This window comes from Rattus rattus, chromosome X (assembly GCF_011064425.1).
Source record: "Rattus rattus isolate New Zealand chromosome X, Rrattus_CSIRO_v1, whole genome shotgun sequence".
NCBI classification, from domain to species: Eukaryota; Metazoa; Chordata; class Mammalia; order Rodentia; family Muridae; genus Rattus; species Rattus rattus.
In genome coordinates this window covers 10230954-10240475 of record NC_046172.1, presented here as the reverse complement: position 1 = coordinate 10240475, position 9522 = coordinate 10230954, and positions in this window count along the sequence as shown.

Genomic DNA, 9522 nt, shown 5'->3' with positions numbered 1-9522 from the left:
GGGGCAGCTAATATGATAGAATGTCCCATGACATGTTCAAAAGAAAGAGTTAGGGCTGTTAGGGATAGGAAAGCTCCCAAGGAGAGAGTAAGCACAATGAATATTGAATTAGTGATTCCATACAAGAACAACCCAAATGACTGTGAATTAGATCTTTTACTTCCTAATTTTCCTTTCTATATTTTTCTTGCCTCTTGTACCTCTACAAAACAGCCTGAAGAAACAGATAAGCTGTACCCTAAAATAGTTTTTAATGATGCTAAGTGGCATTTTTTTTCATTGCAAAATTTCAGTGAATTGTGGGAAAGTGTTAAAGGGAAAAGTGAAATGCTCCATCGTGCCATCATCATAAAGGTACTGTAGACACAGTTCCATCGTCGTAAAGGTACTGTAGACACAGTGCCATCATCATAAAGGTACTGTAGACACAGTGCCATCATCATAAAGGTACTGTAGACACAGTGCCATCATCATAAAGGTACTGTAGACACAGTGCCATCATCGTAAAGGTACTGTAGACACAGTGCCATCACAGTACTGCCAGTGCCATCATCCTAAAGGTACTGTAGACACAGTGCCATCATCGTAAAGGTACTGTAGACACAGTGCCATCATCATAAAGGTACTGTAGACACAGTGCCATCATCCTAAAGGTACTGTAGACACAGTGCCATCATCGTAAAGGTACTGTAGACACAGTGCCATCATCGTAAAGGTACTGTAGACACAGTGCCATCATCGTAAAGGTACTATAGACACAGTGCCATCATCGTAAAGGTACTGTGGACACAGTGCCATCGTCGTAAAGGTACTGTAGACACAGTGCCATCGTCGTAAAGGTACTGTAGACACAGTGCCATCGTCATAAAGGTACTGTAGACACAGTGCCATCAACGTAAAGGTACTGTAGACACAGTGCCATCGTCATAAAGGTACTGTAGACACAGTGCCATCGTCGTAAAGGTACTGTAGACACAGTGCCATCGTCATAAAGGTACTGTAGACACAGTGCCATCATCGTAAAGGTACTGTAGACACAGTGCCATCATCGTAAAGGTACTGTAGACACAGTGCCATCATCGTAAAGGTACTGTAGACACAGTGCCATCATCGTAAAGGTACTGTAGACACAGTGCCATCGTCGTAAAGGTACTGTAGACACAGTGCCATCATCATAAAGGTACTGTAGACACAGTGCCATACTGTAGACACAGTGCCATCATCATAAAGGTACTGTAGACACAGTGCCATCATCATAAAGGTACTGTGGACACAGTGCCATCGTCATAAAGGTACTACTGTAGACACAGTGCCATCAATGCGAAAGGTACTGTGGACACAGTGCCATCGTCGCAGGTACTGTGGACACAGTGCCATCATCGTAAAAGGTACTGTAGACACAGTGCCATCATCATCAAAGGTACTGTAGACACAGTGCCATCATCATAAAGGTACTGTGACACAGTGCCATTGTCGTAAAGGTACTGTAGACACAGTGCCATCATCGTGAAAAGGTACTGTAGACACAGTGCCATCATCATAAAGGTACTGTAGACACAGTGCCATCATCCTAAAGGTACTGTAGACACAGTGCCATCATCGTAAAGGTACTGTAGACACAGTGCCATCATCGTAAAGGTACTGTAGACACAGTGCCATCATCGTAAAGGTACTGTAGACACAGTGCCATCATCGTAAAGGTACTGTAGACACAGTGCCATCGTCGTAAAGGTACTGTAGACACAGTGCCATCGTCGTAAAGGTACTGTAGACACAGTGCCATCGTCATAAAGGTACTGTAGACACAGTGCCATCGTCGTAAAGGTACTGTGGACACAGTGCCATCGTCGTAAAGGTACTGTAGACACAGTGCCATCATCGTAAAGGTACTGTAGACACAGTGCCATCATCATAAAGGCATTGTAGAACACTGTTGCCCAGATGTTCACCCACACAGGCACACACACTTTTAAAATGCTCCGTATCAGGTATATTCATATTCCATATCCAAGCTTCTTTTCTGTTTTGTGGTAAGGACATATCATATACTCTTCATATAAATAAATAACTAGGATATTCATCTTTTGAGGGTGACTTTGTAGTATACCAATCTGTACTAAAGCCATCAGCTTCCAAGGACACATACTCAGATGGCTTCCCTTTCACTACTGGAGACTCCCTTGGCTCAGTAATTGTGTTGTGCGCAGCTTCAGAGAGTCATTTGATTATTCCTTAAGATTCTTTCCTACACGTGGGTTCTCTGTATCAAATGACAAGGCTTTTGTTACACATTGTCACTACTAAATATATTACTCCTCAGAAGGGATGTACCTGCCTAAAAGCTCATTATGGACAAAGGCAAATGTCTACTTTTCCTCACTTGACCTGGGTATGATTAGTTGACACAAAGTTAATCTGCATTTCTTTTCTTGTGGATTGCTTACTTGTGCCTTTTGCTTGGGTTGTTTCCCCATCCTTAAATGTTCCCCACTTTGTTATTGATTGTAAGAGCACTTTACATATTAAAGTACTCTTTAATAGCTCAATATCCAACTGCAGCCTGTACAACAATTGTTTTTCTCACTTTTCCATTTGCTCTTTTATTGGTTTCTGGAAATTTTTTCATGTCAATGCTTTTCATTTTCGGTGTTTACCTCTTTCTCTGGATTCTAGTCTGCAGAGCCGCTGCAGACTGGCAGTATATTTCCCTGCATTTTATTGTTCCAGCCATACTGAGGTACCCTACAATGACAGATCTTCTTCCCTCTCCATATTATGTTTCTTGTTTCTTCCCAGAGGTTATGGAATGAAGGCATAAGGGACCTTGGAAGCCAGAGCACAGGAAACATGACTATTAATAGTAGCACTTGACATTTCTATTTCCAGTGTGGGACAGTCACTAATTAGCACCCTCCTTAGTTTAGCTCCAGGGGTCACCACCTGCCACTCACTCACCCCACGGAATGAGCAAGCATAGAAGCAGAAGCTTGTGGTATGCCATGAGTTCAGTTGAGTATTAGTCTCACTAGCTGAGACTTAAACTCAGGCTCTTGACTCTCCCTCTGTGCTCTAGTCCCAACATAAGCTGCCAATTTCCCTGAATGGCAGGGAAGGCTTCAAAATGAGTTTTATGCTTGGAAAGCATAAATTGTGCCCTAGGAAAAGTAAGGTGTCCCCTGCATGGGATACGTTATAGTCGGAGGTCTCATTTCAATGTGGAGCACAGATGAGATTGGATCATTCTTAATTGACTGCTAATTTTTAAGTCAGGATGTTTATTCCAAGAGTAAGGCTAGGCAAGTAAAACAGGAAGCAATGGGAACAAAATGCTTTTGGTGAAAATTCAGTGCTCCAGAAGGTGACTCCATTCACACCAAAAGATGATGGAATTTCCTCTCTGTGTCATACATCCCCTGGACTAGGGACTAGAAACACAGTGATGTTTTACAGATATGATGGGGTCAGTCTAGCATAGGCTGTTATGAGAACAGAACTAAAGAGGTACACTCTGGAGGGTTGGGCTGCTTCCCTGAGTTCTAAATTTCTAGGAGTTTGAATCTAAGATAAAAAACAAACAAACGTGGATATTGGGAAACAGTGCAGTAGATTTGAGGGCAGGAGAGCCAGCGTCAGAAAAGATAAAGGATGACCAAAGTCTTCTAGTTAAAGAGCAAAACCACCACTCCCAATTTGTTGCACACCAATCAATACTTGTCATAAAATGCAATGAAAACGAGTGTAAAAACTAAAACTGTATTCAAAATACTAGCCAACTTTTAACGACGAAGTTTAGAAGGTAGAAATTATTTGATCAAACTGTGCCTCAAATCTTTATTATTTGAAGTTCATGTGATCATCCATTAGCAGTTCACTCACTGTCCCAGCCCACAGATGATGCTTTCCGAGGAGTCTAAGTCAGAGCACTGAGGGAAGGAGACAGGGTCGGTAGTGTCAAATGCTGCTGAGGTGTTAAGTCAATGAGGTCTGGTGAGTGCCTTTTGAATGGAGCAACAAATAGATATTTGCAAAGAAGTGTTTGAGACAGGAGTCAGACCAAGTCCCAAGTGTTCTTAGGAGTTCTGAGCTTTCACAAGGACTAACAATTATGGACGCATAAAGCACTGCTCTCTCTTGCTAAACATCATCCTTTGTGTCAAACAGTAAAACCAGTGTTATAACAACCTAGGAGCACACACTAATGGAACAAAGTACATATAACTTTATAGACAATGGGTCAGGCTGTCCAGAGTTGGTGTTAGGGCATCATAAACCCTGTGGATTTGCACATCCATCCCCTCTGACCCTCAGATTCCTTCTCTGACAAAAGAAGCCATGCACTATCTCGTTTCTATGTTTCTGGACAACTTTGACATCCTATGACCTTAGTTTTTTAACCATGCTAAATATTGCTGCTCCTGAACGTGAACCAAGTCATTTGGAATTGGTGCTAGGTTTCCAGATTTGCTGTGACAGAATTAACTGGCATTAGCATCTTAAGGGGAGAAGGCGTTCTTTTGTTCAAGATTTCAAAGGGTTTGGTCCATTATCGTGAGGGGCAGACACTGTGGACAGTAGACAGAGTCTTGAGGAGATCTATGACATGGTAGAGTCCTCATGTACATGTCCCAGTCAATCTACTTTTTACCCCCTCCCTTTCATAGTTTCCAGAACCTCTCAAAACAGTCCCAACACCAACCCTTTAGTACATGAGTCTTCAGAGGGGGTACTTCATGCCTAAACTCTAAGTTACTAAACTCTGTTTAATCTGGCTGCACATCTTCAGAGGCTCACACACTACCTACAAAAGGACACAAACAAGAGCCATTTGTTAGAATTAGTAAGAGAAACCAGCCTCTTCCCCCAAGCCAGAAACACAGAAACCAGAAACACCACACCGAAAACACAAGAGATCAATGCTTCCTTGGATCATAGCATCAGAGATGCTAAGCATCCTGCTTCAGAAAACTGCAAAGGTGGCCCAGGAACTGCCCTTATTATTAACACTCCATTACATTGGTTTTCAGGAGAATAAGGTTTCTGTGCCCCAAGAAGGAAAAGTCACTAGAACTTATAGGTCCCATGAACGTCTGCCAGAAGCTACCACAGATTCAGAGATAGCTAATTTCAAAGCAAAATTTTACCTCGAAACCTTGTTAATTAAGGATCCTTCTGCCAACACTTAGTGGTCATGCCTATGAAGTAGAGGTCAGAATGAGGTTTCATGATTGGTCCATGCTTTAAGGAGTGGGGTTAGGTAGCACATTTACGGTTGTGATACAAGCTGAAGAGGGGAAGCATCTGAAGAGGAGTGATTCTTCCTTTCCTGCCCAGATCCCTCAACGTCTCAGGAATGCAGGCTGGAGTTCAGACTTTCATCCTTATCCTTCTCTAAAGCTAAGAGTTGACCTGTCCACTTGTCTTTGTAGTCCCCTGTATCAAAGCATCCGAGCTCACTGAATCATGTGATGTGCCTGCTGGCCTTGCTCCTAGCTTTCTGAACTTTATTATGAGTCTTCCTTGTATTTTCTTTTCAGCAGAGTTACTGTGTGACAACACACACACACACACACACACACACACACACCTCTCACATGCACACACCCAAGCTTTGCTTTATTCAAACAGAACAGAAGAAAGCTACTCAGTGGGCCCAGGTAAATAATAGATTCCCACACATATGCTGTCTGCCAAGCAGCTCCCTTATAATAGGTAGCACTGAAAGCAGGAGGTGTGTGTGTGTGTGTGTGTGTGTGTGTGTGTGTGTGTGTGTGTGTGTGTATCCTTGAAGCTCCCCATCTCCCTCTGCCTATTAAGGAAACTGGAACAAGCCATTGGGTGGCTGTGACCAGAGCTGGCCAAAGAAGTGCCCAGCTGTTGCTCTTTCCTCTCTCCAGTGTTCGGTCCCCATCATGGGGACTCATTATGGCTGTGATCGTTGTTGATGACATTAATGCACTGTGCTGCTTCTCTGTCACACGTGCCATCTGCTCCCATCAGCCCTGTGGGGTAAGTGGTAGGTAATTGTTTCCCATCGGTAGTCCATTTTCTCAGATAAAGAATGCGAGATTCAAAATAAACATCCACTCTGAGTCATTGCAACAAGGCTAGTGTGGATCTGGGGCAGCCACCCCATCTACCGTTAGTAGTAGGTGAGGCTGCCCCGACCCCCCTGTAATTCAAGTCGAAGGGCAATTTGATTCATTAACAGTGACTCTGGGGGAGGAGGAGGTTCAGAGAGAGAGAGAGAGCAGAGACAAAAAAAAAGAAAATCCTGAGAGTTCTTATAAACCAGCAGGGTCAATACAAAAGAGAAGAGGAGAAAAGGAAAGAGAAATTGGTGATTCATCAGCCAGGCTGGTGAGTGGTTGGAAATGAGAGATGAGAGTCGGCTCCCCCAGCTCAGCCTTCTCGTTAGCCAGGGCCATGCTGACTCACCAAGGACTGTGGGATCCGGACCGTAATTGAATTGAAAATTGGGTATGGGTAAGTGTGGCAAGGCTCTGAAGATGGGCAAGCAGAGAGGGCTGGGTAAAAGCCCCGCCCACCGAAAGTCTAACGGGTCCAAAGTATCATGCCTCAGTTACATCTTTGCACCTCCCCAGACTCCCTGGATGACCGATCGGGCACTTTTTTTTTCTTAAAGGAAATTGCATCCTGTGGCTCGCTTTTAACCTGTTTTCCTTAAGCACTTGCCATGGTGTCCTCCGTTTGACCTTCACCTCCTCTCAGAGCTCATCTCTACGCTCATCAGTCATTTCTTAAATAAATATTTATTGAGGTCCTGCTGGATGCCCGGCGCCAGGCTCCTTGGGAGGTTGCTATTGGTCTCTGGCCCTGGCCAGACCCCTATCTGATATTTGCTGGTAGTATACTGGGCCAAGTTGTAACAGCTCTCTCCGATTCTTCTTCCGCATCTCCACAGTGGGTTTACTTCACCGGTTTCCTAAGATGATACTGAGAAAGCTAAAATGAAAGAAAGTGTGTGAGCTCAGGCCAGAGGACAATGGGTTTGAAGTGCTGGGACCACATTGCTACGTTTCTGCAGACTTTTTGTCTTTAAGGCTGACCCACTGGCTCTCCCCACCATCCACAATATACTATTATTCACCTGTTCACCTGGATTTCACAGGTCTGTACAGTCTCAGTCCATCTGATTGCTCCCCCCTTTCTAGAAGGCCAGTCCCTCTTCAGGCAGGGTAGAGCGGACCTCTTTTCCTCGGACCCTCTCTGGCCGTCGCCCTTCGCCAATGCAGCATGGTTCCCAAGTTAGAAGGAGATTCCCTCACACCGCACTTGCTTCCAGTCGCAGCCAGGCCCACTAATTGATTCATGTTATTTTATTTTCTGTACTGGTGGTTAGAGCCTCCAGCAATTTTATGCAAATTTATGAACCTTATGCAAATGAGGGCATCCCTAGACTAATTGCACACAAAATGGAAGCGTTTGCAGGCACATCCCCCATTCAACCGTGCCAGGGCTCCTCCGTCCTTACAGGGATCCCGTCTCTCTCTTCTCACAGGCTTCCCAGACCAGCAGCCTTCTCTGCTTCTTCCTTCCTCGTCGTCAGTACACTTTTCAGTGGTTATTTTGCAATGTCTGATGGACAGTGCCAGCCTCATTGGCAAGAGCTGCTTGTGCTTGGTATCCCAGGAAACAGCAGAAAGCCACAGGGAACCCTCCACCCAGCCTATTTTCATCTGGAGTCATTGGACTCCCACTCAACTTTCTCTTTATGTCCTCCTTGGAGTAGTGAGCCCAGCCCAGGGTAGTCTGACACCTGCCAGAGGCAAACACATATACTTCTCATGGCTCCTTGTGGTAGTGCCAGAGCTGTCTGTAGTCCTCCTGTCTCCAGGAGACCCAGTTCATAAATGCAAACCTATTCTTAGTCTCAGTTTATTCAGACGGTCTGTCCTTTGATGGGGTTCCCTAGAAATAGAGTCCTAGAAAGGAACTGAATAGATAAGATTGAAAAGCGCAGGTACTACACAACTGCCTCTCTTCCGACAAGGAATGTAGGGTTTTGGTTTTTGTTTTTTTTTTCCCCACTCCCATCACCTTTTACTGCTAGTAGTTCAAAGGGCAGAGGTGATAGTTTATCAAATGTTCAGGGTCAAGAGGGCTCCCCTCCCGGGAAGCTGTGGACCTGCGTTAGCAGCTGAGTGATAGGACACCAGCTGCATCTCCCACAGGCGAATTCTTTTGTTGTTGTTTGCCTCACTTAATTTACCTTTTACATCCCTGTAAAGCATGAATTTATATGATCTCCATTTCATAAACACGCACCTACTGCTGGTTACACAGATTGCCACCAGCAATTGAGCACCCTAGACGAAATAGACAAGAATGAGCTTTGAACCTGGATTTGTGGTTCCCAGAGACCTGGTCAGACCCTCGCCACCACATGGTTTTGCTCCTCTAAATTGTAGGGTGCAAATGTAGGCTTCAGAAGTCTCCCTCATGTACCTGGTTTTCACGATTCTTTTCTTTTCCGACATTTGCTTTCCCTGTGGCTTCCTTCTTAAAAAATTCTTCATGGGGTGGTGAGGAGGGAGTGGCACTGGAGCCACAGGGAACATAAAATTGTCTCCTACCTTTCTCCCTACTTCCTTCCTTCCTTCCTTCCTTCCTTCCTTCCTTCCTTCCCTGCCAACCCCTTTCTCCACTTTCAGGTTTTCTCCACCGCCTCTCTTTCTGCCCACCTCCTTTCAGCTTCACCTTCTCACCCCATCTCCTTACCCTTCTGTTCCTTTTCATCCTTCACCTTCCTATTCTCTTCATCTTTCTCTTCCTCTTCAAACCCCCACTCTTGTCACTCTTGCTCCTGACGCCAGATAAGCACACAGTCCTCAGCAGTTGTCAACTGGGAAGTTGCTGCAGTGTGCTCTTTGGGGCTTGGAGATGATGGTCTGTCATCTCAAGGTGCTGTCTGGCAGCTCCAGACAATGCTCCATGCCTACCACTGCCAGCGGAGTGGCCTGGAGTCCCTTGGCTTCCAGAGTCTGTGTGGAGCAGGAGGCAGTACCAGGATTCGCCTCAGAGTGGCAGTCCTGGGGCAGGGCAAAGAGAGGAAGCGGGATGGGAGATGAGGGAGGTGCAGCCGGGAGGTGAGTCATTTTGTCTTGATTCTTAGGAAGAGCTGCAGGGCAACTAGAGTCTCAAAATGGTTGAAAGATGAGGGATCTGCTGCTCCAGATGGAAAGTAAACCTTGATGCCCAGAGCTCATGCAACTGGCCCTTGAACACCTATGTCTGGGAGTCTGACCCTTTACGTTCTCTTATGCTACCAGTCCAAGGGTCCCCTGCTGTCAGCTCACCACCTACTTCCCTCCCTGCTTCCCTCCCTTATTTGATAAACCTTCTCCCTCCCAATTTCATTTCCTGGTTCCCTGACTGAAACTGAACTCGGTTGGCTTGTATCTCTAACAAGAGCTTATCTCTCTGCCGTTCTTACAGCTTAAGGGTGGCTTTTCTGTGCCTTAGCCAACACTCTTTTTTAGGCAGACCCACCATGGGAGTCAA